Raw genomic sequence first — 18,233 nt, forward strand, 5'->3', positions numbered from 1 at the left:
AGTGGGGAAGAAAACATTGCTATGTACACTGGCAACCAGAAGAGGGAAAGTGTTGGGATGTTTTCACTGTCCCCACCTTGCACAGATGTAAAATATCTCAGGACACTAGGTCTGAACACAGGTCCTCATCATGGAGGTTTCATTCCACCCCCACCCCCCAAAAATGGCTCCATATGATCCTGAGCAGCTAGGAGCTTGTCAGCAACCATTGGCGCTTGCCCCAGATGACCATATGAGCTAGGACTGAACAAATCCTATGCAGCAGTCTGGTTTTTATGAACATTGCTTCAATGTGATTCCAACCAGACCACATGCTTGCTGGCTGCAGAGGTGCTTTTATAAGCTATCTGGTAGACTCACCAAACATGTGAAGCAGGTCAGTTATGGCATTCACATAATGCATAAACACTTCCATCACTATTACAACTCAAACTGCTTTATAACATATATCAATAAGATCCAAACAACTAATTTTTGAATAGCTACATCAAAATCAGTGGGACCACTTCAAAACCCTGGAGTAACTTACTTGAAGATAGCCATGGTGTCAATGTGGAGTGATGGAGCATATGGAGTGATGACCAACTGCACTGACATAGTCATAGTCTAGCTATTTATTTACTTTTTCATATACTTTCACATTCCTAAGTAGCCCCAAAGCCGATTGGGTTGATACCTAGCAACATCCCCAACTCTGCTTTTATACCAAGACTCAGAGGTTCAGAACCTCCCTCTGAATTCTTCTGTCAGTAGGGCCCTTAGAAGGCCCCTAAGGCAAGAGGATGGGGCATTACGGGTGGAAGAAGCCATTACTCAATAGCAAATGCAGTGTCCCCACACAATCCATAAATCAAAAATTGTATAGTAAATACAACACAGAAGTTGATTGTCCACAGTAATGAAGCTGTCTGATGAAGCAGCATTCATATTACCAAAGAGCTTTTCTGCAAAAAACAGAGGTGGGGGTGGGGGTGGGAGAGAGATTAGGTTACCAAAACCTATTACTGGTCATTCTGGCCTGACTCAACGACACATTGAGTTAGCTTGTATTAAGATTTCTTCCTAGCTTTTATCTTTCAGGATCTTAAACAGTCATTTTTCTCTAAGCATAACAGTTTTGTCTATTGACTGGTCATCTGAAACTTCTCCATGTAGCTTCTATGAGATCATGCCTTGGATGCCTTGATGGATGATTCCTTGGAATATTTTCTTGAATTTTATAAATGCTTGGTAGCAGTGAGGAGTGCCTTCTCTCTTCTGCACTGATTCAATAGCTACTAGCTAGCTGTCTGCTACAACAAATGGATTCTTTTTTCCTATACAGTCATACTCATGTTATGGACACTTCAGGTTACATGTTTTCAGGTTGCAGACCGTGGAAAACCCGGAAGTACCGGAACGGGTTACTTCCGGGTTTCGCTGCTCACGCCTACGCAGAAACGCCAAGTTGCACCTGTGCAGAGGATGCAAACGTTGTGGGTTGCAGACGTGCCTCCGTCACGGATTACATCCGCAACCCGAGGTTCCACTGGATACATAAAAATTTGATGTTGTTGCCACACTGCAGTTCACATGGCTTCAGCATGTAAATTTACACTAAGATTGCTTTCTTAGGCAGAGAAATAGTAGGGAGCATAGCATCAATAAAAGTTGTATATACTACTACTACTACTACTACTACTACTACTACTACTTATTATTATATAGCTGGCCATAAATATTATCTGAACAGTTTACAACAAAAAAATGCTAAAAATACAATCTATAATTTCAATAAACAAATAAACAAAAGAAGTAAAGGCAGTCAAACCTGCCCCACCCCACCCAAATCTCTAAACCTTCTTTACATAAAACAATTTACCGCCAAGATTTAGAGAACAATTAATAACAGGTCCATTAATAAGGTGAATCATCAAAGGCTGTTTAAAGCACTACACTAAGCATGGAACTATGTCTGAAAAGCAAATTCCCTAACCCTAAATCTGCAACTGATTAAAAGATAAGCGATAGGAAGCAGTCATAATGGTCAATTTTTAAATGAAGAGAAATGAGAAGTGGGATGGGGTGGTAGTGGCACTTTTCAGTATCCCTTAATGGCCTTTTATGTGGTGGAAATAATGGAAGGACAGCAACCTGATGCATAATATCCCAGTCATCAGTTAGTTCCTGCTGCTGGAGGTCATGTGGTTAATGATAAGTGTTCCCATGCTAGGACACTGCAGTACCAGGGCTTGTGCTGCTGCTGTGAAACGAAAACTCCAATGCTGGTGTTGCTGAAATAGCAACTTCCCTTCTGTTGAACCAATATAATGAGGGCCCATTCTCACTATTCCCTCAATGTGTGTTGGCTGTGGAAATAAGTAAGCCTATGTTATGTGTCAAGCAAGTAAACCCAGGGTGAGTGAGCAGTGCCAGTGTCGTACACTGAATGCAGGCTTGATCAACTTTAGACATTTCACCTCAAAATGTAGACACTAGGTAGGCACTTGCTGCAACTTAGGCTGAATGTAGCATGTAAATTTTGCAGGTCAACCACCTTGCCACAGGCTGATGCAATTAGAACTCCACACTGCTTGTTCCTGAGGTGGAAATGATACCTCAGAATATCTGCAAATATATTAACGGGCATCAAGTGTTACAAACATTTTGACTTATCCTTTTCACTGGTACCCAGTCCTTCTCTGGACCTAATTCGAAGTGCTAGTTTTGACCTTTAAAGCCCTTTGCAGTTTGTGACTTCAGCGGTGTTATGGTGGGAGGGTTGCAGAGGAATATAGCTCCAAGACCTTTTTTCAGAGCAGTAGCAATGGCAAGTGATTTGCCTGAGAACCATGGTAACTGACAGACCCTCTTTGCTCCAGCAAGTGAATGAGTGAATTCAAATTTGGATGTGACTGATTAACATAGAAGAAATCAGAGGCTGGATGCTTCTTTCCTTTCCTTTTCTTGGGCTCCTACTTCAGGTTTGCATTTTAACTGCAACACCTATTTGCATGTTTTGCATTTCTGACTGAAAGCTTAAGGTTGCATTTCAGCTGGTTGAAGATATTTTGTTGAAGCTCAGTGGCTTTCTCAAGCTGAACCTATGCAGTCAGTAGAAAGGATATTGATTTCAATGATGTTTACTTCAAGCTGGGAAACATTTTTTAGGACTGCAGTCATGCAGATTCTAATAAATTGGATCTTGTATTATGTAATGCTACTCTTTGATGTGTATGTGTTTGAGTATAATAATGGATCAACATATTTGCCTTTAGTTTTGGACTCTTGAGGGTATAGCTATGGAGGCTGTCCTGATGAGTTCCTATACTTCAAAGTTTACCACAACACCATTGTACTTCACTATCAGAAGAATTCCCTGTTCTCACGTTGCCTACTGTTCCTTGATATCTTTGTCTGACACTTCTTTCCAGTACCCAAATGAAATATGGTGAATGATAGAGAAAGGTCCTTTTCAATAGTGGTCCCTGAGTTGGGGAATGCTGCCCCCAGAAGGGCCACTTGTTGCTGACTTTAAAACTTATATATCAGGCCAATATATGGTCTCAGGCCTTTTTAATCTTTATTATGCTGCGCCTTGCATTGTTTTAGCTTTGTGAAAATTTTCAGCTTTGCACCAGTTTTAAATATTTAGCGCTGCCATGTTTTATTCTCCTGTTCTCTGGGTTGTCCTGATTTTAAACATGTAGTTCTGCTGTTTTAATTAATTATAAGGTGAATGTAGTACAACAGAATATTCTATCCCCTCCTCTCTCTGTGCACCCGCTAAATCTGATTCTTCATAGGAACATTTTTACTGCACTGCTGATGTTGATGGGAGGGCCCAGGGTCGGGGCTATGAACAGTCCTCCTCACATGGCTTACTTTTAACTCCTCAGTGTTGCAGCTGTCCATGCAACTCTGCATGCAGTAGTCCAAGTCCTCTGGTGGCTTTAAGGTTATGAAAAGGAGTGGGTTTTTTGTTTCTTTCTTTCTCCAAGGAATTGATGCAAAGCTAATATTAGAGTGATCAGAAAAGATTGCAGCCAGATGAACTAAAACCATATGCTAAATGAACTGAATCAGATGAGCAGGGTGACTTTAACTGATCAGTAGATCAGGGTCATTCAAAGCTTGTAAGTCGAAAGCAGGCTGCAAAGTGCTATATAAAGATAATTGAAACAAAGGGAGCAACTTAACAAAACCGCGAATGAAATTCAATGTGGATAAGTGCAAAGTGAGACACATTGGAGAACTAATCCCATGTAACGATAATGTTGGCTCCAAAAAGACAGTTGCCAAAGCCAACCTGGTGCCGTTGTTGTCTTTTCTATATTTAACAGCCCTGGAATGCCAACTTTTGAGGCTGTGCTTTTTCAGACACAGCAAATTAGGCCTTAATTCCAATAGAGAAATGCATGCCATTATCTGAACATTAGAGATCATTGTCAATGTGTGCTAAGCACCAAAAATTAAGAGATAGGGAGCCATCCATTATCCCCATGTTGTGTCTCCCTTATCTGTTCCAAATGCCCCCTTTCCTTTGTCACTCTAAAGTGACATATGTCATCAAGGAAAATATGATTTATTGGAGGATTCACATCATTTTTCAGAATGTATGATGACTGCTCCCGTAAAAAATAGTGAGCAAGATGATAGTTCCTTCCATGAGTTGTATAGAACACTATCTGTGAAGGTTAGGTCAGGTTTTATGTCAGCAAAATACATTGCCAGCCCATGATAATAAACAGTTTTTAAACACCAAGACAATCTAATACCCTAATTATAGGTCTTGTCCAGTAAAACAGTTCCTGTCAATTCCGTTATCAGTTTCACACCACAAATGGTCCTTGCTAATGAAGTTCCCTGCTCGTGAATATGAACGGTTAGTGTTTTTCCTCAATATGCTATCTCATAGCTGCCATCTGGAGACACATTTTTCTTGTGATAGTGGTTTGATACAGAATGTCTAATATTTGAGAGCAGTTTGCCGCAGAGATCATACCAGCTCTGAGGAGAGTCTCCACACTAGCACTAGCACTAGCACTGAAGTACTAGGAATCTGTGGCAATATTTCCATAAAGCAGATGTGAAGAACTTTTGCCCTCGCCCCCGATATTGTTGGACTACGTCTCCCATCAATACTGGCCCATTGGCAATTCTGGCTGGTCCTGCTGGGATCTGGAGTCAAACAACATTTGGAGGGCAACATCCCTGCCTAGAGCTTTCAGTTATTATGCCTCCTCTATGGAGCCACTGCCATTCAGGAATAATAATAATAATAATAATAATAATAATAATAATTATTATTAATTTATTATTTATACCCCGCCCATCTGGCTGGGCCTCCCCAGCCACTCTGGGCGGCTTCCATAGAAACCAAAAATACAGTAAAATATCACACGTTAAAAACTTCCCTGAACAGGGCTGCCTTAAGATGACTTCTGAATGTCAGGTAGTTGTTTATCGCTTAGACATCTGCTGGAAGGGCGTTCCACAGGGCGGGCGCCACTACCGAGAAGGCCCTCTGCCTGGTTCCCTGTAGCTTTGCTTCTCGCAATGAGGGAACCACCAGAAGGCCCTCGGCGCTGGACCTCAGCGTCCGGGCAGAATGATGGGGGTGGAGACGCTCCTTCAGGTATACTGGACCGAGGCCGTTTAGGGCTTTAAAGGTCAGCACCAACACTTTGAATTGTGCTCGGAAACGTACTGGGAGCCAATGTAGGTCTTTCAAGACCGGTGTTATATGGTCTCGGCGGCCGCCCCCAGTCACCAGTCTAGCTGCCGCATTCTGGATTAGTTGTAGTTTCCGAGTCACCTTCAAAGGTAGCCCCACGTAGAGTGCATTGCAGTAGTCCAAGCGGGAGATAACCAGAGCATGCACCACTCTGGCGAGACAGTCCGCAGGCAGATAGGGTCTCAGCCTACGTACCAGATAGAGCTGGTAAACAGCTGCCCTGGACACAGATTTGACCTGTGCCTCCATGGACAGCTGTGAGTCCAAAATGACTCCCAGGCTGCGCACCTGGTCCTTCAGGGGCACAGTTACCCCATTCAGGACCAGGGAATCCTCCACACCTGCCCGCCTCCTGTCCCCCAAAAACAGTACTTCTGTCTTGTCAGGATTCAACCTCAATCTAGAGACTTTCTAGAGACTTTCACATGGTGGATATTACATAGGATCTAAATTTGAGGGTTCCTGTTCCGAAACAACTGAAACTTTTTTGGGGGGGTAGCTAAAAGGAGTTCTCTATGATTAGCAAAACATTCTCATATTTATTTATTTAACATTTTTAATTGCACCTTTCAGAAAACATTTCTCATCATATGGCAAATATATGAGTTAAGCCTGCAACAGTGTTTAAACACCACATAATTTAAAACTTGGAAAAACTGCCAAAGACATTATAAAATAGTCCTCACCCTTAAAACAATACAGCCCTGAACACAGTGTAATAAAAATAAAATAACTTTACAGGAGTAGCCCTTTTAAAACCTTTTATTTTAAGCTGCAGAGAATAAATATTGCAGGGATGGGATGTGCCTAATCTCCCTTGGAATATCAAAATCTGGAGAGAGGATGCTGCAATAAGAGGGGAAGAGTTCCTCCTCCTGCCCATTTGTATGAGTTCTGCACTATGTCAAGCTGTAACAAGAGGGTGCTGAAGGTAAGGGAAATAGATTCTTTATGGAAGTAACTATGGCAGGTGGCAGGGGTTGACTGAATATCCTACAGCTGTAAAGACTGACTGATAAAGAACGAGCTCTGTTAAAAAGGAAATGAGGAGAAAGACATGACACCATACAGTTCCTGCCACCCAGGGACTCATTCATGTATGCTTCCTGAAAGGGAACATGATAGCTTGAGTGGAAAGGTCTCATTTATTCAAAGGCCAAAGGGGAAAGATTGTTTAAAAAAATCAAAAAACTTTTAATGGATTTGTGACAAAGGACACCAATGAAACAAAGTAACACCTGTTCTCTTGACCCAATCATTGGGGGAAATGCTCCTCTAATCAGGAATGTTTTCCAGACAGAAATCATAATGCCAATTGAAAAAAATGGAAGCATCCAAACAGTGTTGATGCTACCAGTGGGGGGTAAGTTGGGCTGGTAGGGATGTGGGGGAAATTTGATTAAGTTCAAATTTAAATGCAAACCTACCTAAGGCTTCCCACAGGCATCTAGTTGACCACTGTGAGAACAGGATGGAAAAGATGAGCCTCATCCAACAGGCACTTCTTATGTCCCTGTGTTCACATCTTATGTTCTAATTCACACTTTCTGAAACAATGTGTTAATGGAAACCCAGCTATAGTTCGTACTCTTCTGAAGTGTGCAATGCAGTCCTCCAGCCAAGTAATATGTATAACAATGCCTATACTGGACCAAATTGTGCATAAAAATGCATATACTCATGAAAATAACATAAAAATGCATTATATTATAGGAAATCGCTTTGCAAACATTTGTATATTAAGAGAAATTCACATTAAGATGCTGATGAATTTTCATTAGGACCTTTTTTTAAAGTGGAAACTGATGTGAAAATGTTATAAATTGGCTGGAGAAATGAGAAATAGAGAGGAGCCAAAATGGACAGATTTAACCATCCATGGGGACTGGTAAAAGGAAGTAAATAGTAGGAGCTGGTGATCAGGGATGGAAGAAAGGAAAGACAGTAATGCCAAATAATGAGGAGTTTGGAATTGCAATGGTGCTGTCATCTACATAAGAACTTTTTCTGTTAGAAGATTGGATATGCATAACACAGGAGTATTCACACTGAGAGACTCTACAAACACAAGGCATTTAGGAAACATGACCACACAGGATAGCTACTCCATGGAAGCCATGACAAGGAGGTATTCAGGTGATCATTACATTCCCCTGTGAAGATCTTTCCAGCTGAAAGTGGCCATCTGTGACCACCAGCAGTGTCTATTCAAATGCTGAATCCCACAAGGATATAATGCGCAAATCACAGGAGCCCTGTGTCCCTTGCCATAGACAGAGGGAAACAGTAGGGTGACAGGCCCAAGTGGAAACACAAGCACTCTGGTTTATCCAGACATTCTCTGTCCCCCTCCTGCCTTTTTTCCACCTCCCCTTGTGCCCTCTCAAACCCAGGATAGAAAAATCATCCCACTTTTTGGGAAGGAAAGTGCCAACCTGTCACTGAAAAAGATGTAAGCGGAAGAAACATTTAATACCAAGAAAATATCTCTGGGTGCTCTCACAAAAAGAAAAAGCAATGGGAAGGTGAGGCTGTATATGTGTATGCGAGAGAGAAGACAGTACTCACTGTACTGATAAACTTTAAAATGTGATTTACTCTGTGAAGGCAGCAGCCTCAGACATCAAAGCTTCAGATTCAATGCAGTGTCAAAAAACCATGAAGCTTTAAGACTCAACCAAGCATCGACACCAAGCTGAAGAAGAAGCTTTTACTCTCGACACCGCTGACTGAACGGATTAGGCTTTAAAACACACACATACACACACACACAGAGAGAAAACCCTTCATAACCTTCTCTCTCTAAAAGCTGCTAGTGGGGAAAATAAATGACTGAATTTTGAGTGTTTGCCCAAGTGCCTCCTTATTTATCCACTGACTTCCTCCTAGTTCTCTGCAGATTTGTTAGGAGGCCAGTGTGAATGCACTAATGAATTAATTATAACCAAGATATCTAGTGCCCCTTGCAAGGAGCAAAGCAAATGGTTTGGAAAGGATGCCCTTCGTTCTGTCCTGAACTTTTAAATGGAGCAGTTACGCTGGAAGGGTGAGGCTTCAGGTTGCAGCCCCATTTATTTATGAGCTGAGTTCCTTTGCAAACAATAGCAGGCAATATTTAGCTTGGGGTTTGAAAGTGTATCTAATATTCAAAACCCACCTTGGATTTCCCTACCCTCTCTCCCCAGCAAGATTTCCCAGTGACTTCATACAGCATATGACCTTCACATTTCAGCACTAAAGCCATTAGTCAAATGGCAGGTGCTTTCTGAGCGGTCAACCAAAAAGACTGGCATTGACTTTAATGAGCACTTTTTAAAAAACCACCTATTACTTTCAACCAAGATTGTGGTTCTACACAGGGAGTAAAAATGCTAATGCACAAATTAGTAAAATAAGATTAAAACTACCAATTTCTGACCACCTTTACTTTAGAAATCTACAATTTCTTCCGTGGGCAATTTCTGCTGCAATATACAGCAGCGTAAATCAGAAATAATAACATTGATTCTTCTTTTTCTTCTTCATCATCATGCATTGATCTCTTTTCTCAAGCCTGATGCAGAAAGGACAATTTAGCAGAGAAGAAAAACAATGGCACGAAACATCCCTAGTAAAAAAAACCCTGGTTACCTCTAAAAGGCATCCCTCCTGGCTCTTATTAATGCTGAGATCATTTATGAAGCACTGCATTTTTATTTCTGGAGTCAGGGCAGCCAACCAAGTTTAGTGACATGGAACAAGTTGTCAATAGCTTTACAGATCTGCAGAGGATTTTAATTGGATAGGAGCATTTGGAACTCTGTGTGTGTGTGTGTGTGTGTGTGTGTGTGTGTACGCATGCTTAGAGAGAGGGAGAGGGCATTAGCTCTTCTTAGGAGCAAAGGATGTGTCCATGCACTTCAATGCAAAAAGAAACTAATTCATTTTATATCTTTCATGGCAAAAATTCACCAAATCACAAATACTTTGCCTCTAGCACAACAAAGGAAGAAGAGATCTAAAAGTATTCTATGGCAGGCAGTTTCATACTCTGGTATTGCCTTTTTGAAAGATAGATCATTTCAGACATTATCATTAGCTTGGAAACATTTTTTGAAATAAATTTGTCTTTGTTGCTATCCTTTCTTCCTTTATCCCCCTAACGTGCCAAACCTATTTTAACCATCCTAGCTGTTCAAACACAGTCCAGATTGGAATATTAATTCCATAGTAGATCCAAGCCACAGTGATATGAACTTCGCATATCCAGACGCCTCTGTTCCAGTGGTTTTCAATCATTGGCCTGTATGGATAAGTGCCAAACCACAGACTTTCCCCTGCCAGTCCACAGCAAGGAAGTCTACTGCTATGGGTTGAGACCCCTTCATTTGCTTCACTATTTGTCAGCAAACCACCATCTATCCCCATTCGCAAATGCTTAGTTGCTTACTTGATATCCCGCAGGAAGCTGCCTTTGCACAATCAGGCCGTTTGTCTATCTAGCCCACTACTGTCCACACTGGCTAGCAGCAGCTCTCCAGGTGTAAGACAAGAGATACTCTCAGTCCTTTCTGGAGATGCTGGGAGTTGAACCTGGGACCTTCTACATGCAAGACAGATGCTCTTCCACTGTGTTTCTTGTATAAGGCAGAAAGTTGAGCTCAGCTTTTTACAGCTATGTGCATGAAATCATTCACCATAGACTCCTGCCGACGATTTGTTGGCAGGCTAAGAGCAGGATAAGCAAACTCTCCACAGAAGCCCTCTCAGCTCATTAGACTAGATTACACTACAGCACCACCCGCAGTGTGAATAAAGCCTCAGTATACAGCATGCATAAGTATATAGTAGCAATATCCTTGGTCAATTTCATATGTGAAGAATAATGGGTAAGGGAAACAAACACTAATTTTTAACAAAACAAACAAGAAGATTCAAAATGGAAACATTAACCCCATTAAAAGGTTTAACATGAATGCCCAGGGGGATCACTGACACTCACATCATTCACCATGTACTCAGAAAGGAGCCTTTTAAATTGTTCTGATACACGTGTTTATGTGTTGCTCATTACCAGTAATGTCACAGGAACAATCTACTAGGTGCCTGTGACATGTAATGGAGACACATATATTGCTTACAGCAGTGCTGGTGGTACTGCAAGGAGCTGCTTTTGGCTCTTTCCCTGGAGTGCATGAAGTACGGTGAAAATATCCAAGCAGGTTACATCAGAGATTCCATGGTAGGTCAGAGGGGGAAAGTGTTTATGCTAGGAGTAGTTTAAGTTGAGTGCATAACAAGCAGCCATTGTGCACATTCACCATGCCTCATGGAGTATGTACATAATGGCTGGTTGTTATGCACCCAGTTCAAACTACTCCTAGCATAAATGCAGGGAACAGTTGAGTAGTGAGCGGGAGGAGCCTGCGGCCACTAGAGTGAAAGGAGAATTTTAATCACTATTGCAGGGAGAGGGATGGGTTGCCCACCTCTGAACTAGTGATATTAACAAAGGGTATGCTACTTGGAAAGTGGGCATATTGTCCAGAGAATGTGTAAAATTCAGCTGAGACAGGCTTATTCCCTCAAACTTGTTGGAAATTATGCATGATGTCTGGAGAGCGTACAAAATGTCAAGTTATGTGCATTCTTCATGGCCTGTGGGAGAGTCTGTTTATTGAGAGTCTGTTTATTGACTGGGAAATGTACACAATTTCCTCATGGACAATGCATGTGAATGTTCTTCATTAGGATGAATGTGCACAGGGTGCAGTTGCTCTGCACATTAGTCCCTCAGTTCACATTATCCATATTTTATATCTATATGTATACCTATATGTGTATGCACATGCCATAGGAAATATCAGCTCTACAATACTGCCATCAATTATCCAGCTGTGTTTCCTTTGACTTCACAAAATGCCAAATCATCTCCTACATATTGGGTAATACGTTATCGTCTATGTTTTAAATAAAGTGTCCTGGACATGCAACAGTGGAGTTAAAATTGCATGCAACTGATCAGTGTTCATGGTTAAATGTAATCCAATGAGACATTTCTCCTCTGATTAATTTCAAGTGCATTGTCAAAGATGGTGTAGACAACATCAAATTTGCAGCATGAGGCGGCCCTGATGTCTCTCAACTTCCCTACGATCTGTTATGATTAGTGGGTAACAATCATCACGCCCCCCCCCCCCTAGTTTTCAAGAGGGAGACGGATCAAATACCAAAATACAGAGGGATTCTTCATGCTTCGCCAACAGAGGACGGTCTTTTGTGTATTTGTCAGATTAACATATTCTCGGATGGCATTTCCCAGAGGGAAATATCTGTCTCAAGCTGTTTCTTTCAGGCTCTTGCACACTGTCTGAATGGATCATTATGAAATTGCATCACTAATGCTTACAGCAGAGAAGCTGCTTGGTGCACAACCACAGCAAAATCATTCACATCCTAGCCACCGATGTGTACTTAACTAGTGTTCACACAGCCACACAACTTCCTCCTCAGTCACGAAGGGAGACCCACCACCGCCCACTAATAAAAGCAGCAGAGAGCTTTTAAATTTTTTGTAAGTCAAAGTCAATGAGAAAACACCAGAGGCATTAACGTTACCAGCCATATGTGACAGAAAGCTCCCTATCCACAGCAGCTATTTATCTTGTCCAAGCATTTTACAAACTCCTATACCTCAATATTTTTGTTCTCAGACAGGACCAGAACGTTGAACCAAATGGTGAGAAGAGTATAGCCCTGCTTGAGTATTCCTCCCCTGAACTGTATGAGCGGCAGGGCAGAGGTGCACCCAGTGACCCCAACCCAGCTCTTGCTGCCATGCTGCCCCAAACCCTACCATCTATGCATAGGGCAAAGTACCTTTCCCAGCCACAGGGTTCATTCACTTATTGGTAATCTCCTGGGAACTGTGTGTCAGTGGTGGGCAGGATCAGAGGGGAAAGTGGGTAAGACCAGAGGCTAAAAGTAAGTGAAGCAATGGATTTGTCTTTTACCCTTGAACAATAGGCCACATTTCAGTCAGGCTTTGGCCGGAGAGGGCGGGATATAAATAACTTTATTTATTTATTTATTTTATTTATAAATGTCAAAGGCATCTACACTCCACCATCTATGCAAGTAGGAAACATCACAATTCAAGGACACATTCCAGACAGAAGCACTCAAGGAGTGCACAGAGAAAGTGTTATTTTTGTTCTACGGCAGTTTGGTTTCTGACAAATACTGAATTATTCCTCTTGCTGTCTGCTCTTTAACATAATTTACGTAATTTACACAAGTTATATAACTAGTTTATTAACCTGCGTACCTTACACACATTTCAATATAACGGAAATGTCAAAACAATGTTTAACATACAGGTCCTGCTTTCTGCCCGCTCATTAAATGAAAACTTGCTTATCCAAATGTAAAGAACTATGTCCAAACCTCACTATGCACTCTGCAGATTCAGATATTCAAAGAGCTGGAATTTACCCACTTTCTTTTTTCCCTTGTCTCTCTTTTGCTGGTTGGCTACAGCCATTTCAGGAAGCAATAATAATAATAATAATACTTAAACCCCATCCATCTGACTGGGTTGCCCCAGTCATTGAAAAAGGGGGTGTGAAAAATCATAAAAATCCCAGATTAGAAATGTTCCCACAGGAATCAGTGGAACTTGTGGACTTGTTATGAAGTTGACATAATTAATAATGGAATTTCTGTTGCTCCTCACCTTTGCCTTAGATTTCTACACCATTCACCATCAACTTCATTCTTCCAAAACACTTGACCAAGACCACAAAGTAGTAAGCTAAATTATGTAATCAGAGCAATATAACTACAGTGGTACCTCGGGTTAGGAACTTAATTTGTTCTGGAGGTCTGTTCTTAACCTGAAACTGTTCTTAACTTGAAGCACCACTTTAGCTAATGGGGCTGCTTCCTGCCGCTGCACCGCCACCACACAATTTCTGTTCTCATCCTGAAGCAAAGTTCTTAACCCGAGGTACAGTACTATTTCTGGGTTAGCGGAGTCTGTAACCTGAAGTGTATGTAACCTGAAGCATATGTAACCCGAGGTTCCACTGTAATTGACATGATTTTCTTCATTTATGCACAGAGCTGTAGAGTTCACATGGCCCTACCGATGGCTTTGGAAAGCTGAGCAAAGTAAAAGGAATATATTTTTCTCACACTCCCCAAAAATGTGTTGGGAGGTGAACATGTGACATCTCCTGAATGCATCTCTAAGCTGACATTATCATCTGTGCTGTTATTGGGCCAGATGGAAATAACTGAGCGCCATTTAAAAACTCAAAAGCCAGAAAGGTCCTAATTTATATTGTTTACCAGGTCCAGCTGCTCAAAGCAAATGCTTCTCTTCTACTCCCACTCCCCCTTCTTTCTCCCCTAAGGTAAGTTTGGGCTTAACATCCCCATCAATCAGAGACAACTCTTTTGTGCCAAGATGTTGACGTACAAAGTTACACTTCCCTTTGGAAAGCAACATGGCTCTTTTATTAAACTCATCAGTTTCAGTTGCCAAGGCTGAGAGTTCCTAAGTTGTCAGAAGTTGCTTCAATGCCTGATGGGAATGTGAAGGGGGTGGTAGTTGTGCCTACGATTTCTGGGAAGACATGTGTCCAGGAAGAACACTTGTCATGACTGATGTGCCAGCCTTCTGAGAGCAGTGATTAAAAATGAATATTATGAGATCTTAGGTCAAACTAATTTGCACTTTCTCCATCCTGCAGACATCAGCCAGGGTGAGTTTATAATGCAGATACACTACCCAACAGCAGTACAGGCAAGGGCAAGATTCTGATGAGCACACCCATGTGTTGAAGTTGTCACTTGTACAGACAATTAGATTTACTAACCAGCTGTACGAGTTAAAGTACTCAAACACATAACTATCTGGCTTTTTCTGAGAGAAATGCTTAAAACATGTATATGGACAGGTTTATTTGATTGGTTGGATGAACTATAAGTTACTTTTAGGTTCTGTAGAGTAGAGCATTAAAAATAGTAGCATGCACTATTGTTCACTTTGTTTATAGTTTTAAGAAATGAAAAAGAACAGAGCAAGAGTGACAGAGATGCACACAGAAGGCCCCATATTCAGTTCTGTGCACCTTTGTCGGAATGTGGAGCCCTCCAAACATTCTGGACTCCAACGCCCATCATTCCTAGCCAGCATTGGTCAGGGATGATGGGAGCTGATGTCCACAACACCTGAGGGTGCCATGATGGCTATCCCTGGTTTAAGGCAGTACAGTGGTACCTCGGGTTAAGTACTTAATTCGTTCTGGAGGTCCGTTCGTAACCTGAAACTGTTCTTAACCTGAAGCACCACTTTAGCTAATGGGGCCTCCTGCTGCTGCTGTGCCGCCAGAGCATAATTTCTGTTCTCATCTTGAAGCAAAGTTCTTAACCCGAGGTACTATTTCTGGGTTAGCAGAGTCTGTAACCTGAAGTGTATGTAACCCGAGGTACCACTGTATTGAGTCTGATGGACCAGTGGCCTGACCTTGGTATACTGCAGTTCTGACAATCATTGGAATAAATAAACATAAAAGTGAAAGAGGTGTATTTTAAATAGTATAAATGGACTGTATTTTGGGTAGATCTCGAAGTCCACCTTTTACATCAGCTTCATTTGATAATAATAGTTCTGACACTGGTCATTCTTTTTCTCTTTTAGTACAACTTTTATAAGATGAGAGCCTTGTTCCAGACTAGAGGCTTATGACCATGACCCAGGAAAGACAAAACATTGGTTGTATCCAACCAGAGTTGAAGCATGTAACACCAAAGCAGTTTTGTCAACGGGGTGGGGTGGGGTGGGGTGGGGGAGAGCCTTGGCTATAGCTACTGTTCATCTGATGGTGTTTTACATTCTCTCTCTCTCTCTCTCTCTCTCTCTCACACACACACACACACCTTGCCTACATTTATTCATTATTGTGTACAGCTCCTTCACAATTTGCATTACATTTTGCCTAATTATGCTATGGTTGAAAACCTGCCACTGGTTTTAGTCAACTAATTAAGGATTTACAGTTATATGAACTCAGTATGCATGCTAGCCAAGCTGCTGCCTATTTATTGCAGCACATACAGAGATACGTTTTAGATGAATTCCTTTTCAAGTTCCTTTACACATCTGTGATAAAAGGCTTTGGATGTGAGCCTGATCCATTCAGTCACTGGAAGTTTTGCCTTTGATTTCAATGGGATATAGACTGAATATTCCATTGCACAGAACATCCCATCATGTTGTCCCAAGGGAATGTACAAGTCGAGGAAAGGTGCAGAGATGCCATATGTTAGATGTCTTTCTATTGCCATTTGCATTTCCTTTGGCACACTAGATTGAGAACTAGTTTTAGCACAGGTTAAATACAGAGACATACACATAACTAATTCTTTTTCTGGACCTCTCTGCCTTTGTGATCCAACCCTTTTCACACTTTCAGGTTGTTAGTAATGGAGTCTCATCCCTTCCATATGCTATATGGATTCTATCACTTTTCCCATTTCTGTAAAGGACAGGTGTCTACCCTGCCTGACAGGTCTGAAAAATGAATGATTTTCATTGCGCCATGATAGATACACTCCCTAGACAAATCTGATCATGATCTACAGACAACTTCTTTAGAAGATTGACTCAAAGCTTGAAAAATGGTGTGCATATCCCCTTGAGAAGTACAGCTTCTCTCTGAAATAGGAAATAAATTATCAGTGCTCCGTGGCTATTCCATCATTTTATCCTCTGATGGAAAAGAAAAGCTATTTGCCTGTTTATCACAATGATCATCGAAACGAGGAAACCTTCCTGAGTTAGAATTGGAAGCATGAAGATCATCAGTTTTTATTTTTTAAAAAAACCTCTTTCGGGGTATATCTCAAGTACCTTGTTATTAGGACATTTTTTGTAATGTTCCAGAAATCCTCTGATAACATCTTGGTAGGACTTTGATCTTGCCTCCCTAAAATCTATTTAGATCTGCTTGTAAAGTTCATTCTTTATTAAACGCTTGATGGCAGAATCTTGTGGCCATTGTGTAATGCCATGGAGCTGATCTAGGTTGTATTTTTCACTGCATATTGGTAATTGTGAACCAGTTATGAACACCCAGATATACAAATAATGAGTCACCTATCTCTTGGAAGAGAAGGATGGCGGAGGAGTGGCTCAAACCAGGAGCTGGTGAGTTGTGTCAAAGTATCTTACCACAGGGCTACTGAGATATTTTTTGGGCTATGGAGATCAGATCTGGAGCTGCGTCCCCAGCCCTTAGCCCTTCCAGTTCACTTATTCATACAGCCACCTGTTTTGTCAAACACATTACTTGTTCCCTCACAAAGTATTTCTTGTGGAATATAGAAAAGTACAAAATATTTAATTCTTATAAACTACTCTAATGAAAGAATTGTTCTGCTTTTAAACACTCCAGAGGTGGTCTTTAGCAGCATAAGCTGCTTGAAAGCGCAATTGCAAACTGCCCTGTGCTGCGCTGCACTTTGAGGTCCCATTAGTTGGGATTTCAAAGCACAATATCACCTGATGTCACTATGATGTCAGGTGATTGACAGGTGAGCAGTTCATCCATCTGTCTAACTGAGCCTTTCAGGGGTGAGGAGATAAGGTACTAGCCTCCTGGGTCAGAAAAAGTTTCCAACCCCTTATCTGCAGCCAAGCCCCTCTACCCCTCTATAAATTACTTCTTGAGTCTCTCAGGTTAAGGCATCCTGTACACACCTGGGAGTTAGCCTATAGAACTCAGGGGTGAGGCTAATTTTGAGTGGACATGCATAGGATTATATTGAAAGAGTCCAAGCCAATTTTTTAACTACTTGGTCCTGAAAGAAATATACTTTCCTTTACAGAGATGTGAAGTTCTTTCTTCTTACGGTACTGTAATTCCTTCTCATCTATACCCTGTTATTGTCCATGATAAAAAGGATGCTTTCATCTAGTGGGGGAAATCCCCCCACCATCTTCTAAAAAGTTCAATTAATTTCTTATCTTTATTAAACTGGTCCTAATTTAATTCTTATGGCTTTCTACAAAACGGAGCACAGTTGACAGACTATATAGCATTTTTAAATACTTTAATTGTTTCTCTGCCACTTGGAACAGAGATAACATATTTCTCTTCAGCTTTAAGATTCTCCTGCAGCCATAAACTTTGAATATAAATATGATACATGGAAACTGGGGCCTGTTCTTGCACCTGCACAAAAGTGGATAAGATGACGCTGTCTTTTTGTGTCCGTCAGATTCTGTATGTATGTTCATTTGAAAAATGACTGGGAAAGAGCATGAAGCAATTACAGTAAGGGATTTAAGCACAAAGCCTGGCATTGCTGATTGCAGGCAGACTTCTAATCCAATTGAATCAGTGGCTGTTGCCCTGAAGTACTTAATATCAGCCTTCATGATGTCTGAAGCCTTCCTTTTCTGTTTTTCTTTTTGCTGTTATTCATCAGCATGTAAGTTAAAAAGGTAAAGGACCCCTGGACTGACCTT

At 41.3% G+C, this 18,233-nt stretch overlaps 1 protein-coding gene across 2 annotated transcripts in view; it reads left to right on the top strand.

The window, feature by feature from the left end:
• The window catches only part of LOC307216462 (uncharacterized protein), a 96,510-nt gene that overhangs the window by 2,412 nt on the left and 75,865 nt on the right, over window positions 1–18,233 (top strand). Inside the window, exon 2 of one of the 2 annotated variants that reach the window (XR_013839087.1) lies at window positions 6,489–6,647. The exons of the other annotated variant lie outside the window; for it this stretch is intronic. The gene's annotated coding sequence lies outside the window, so the exon portion shown is untranslated. The remainder of the gene's footprint in view (window positions 1–6,488; window positions 6,648–18,233) is intronic. 2 annotated transcript variants of the gene reach the window in all.

Source organism: Podarcis cretensis, assembly GCF_951804945.1.
Source record: "Podarcis cretensis genome assembly, chromosome: 5".
In the NCBI taxonomy this organism is placed as follows: Eukaryota; Metazoa; Chordata; class Lepidosauria; order Squamata; family Lacertidae; genus Podarcis; species Podarcis cretensis.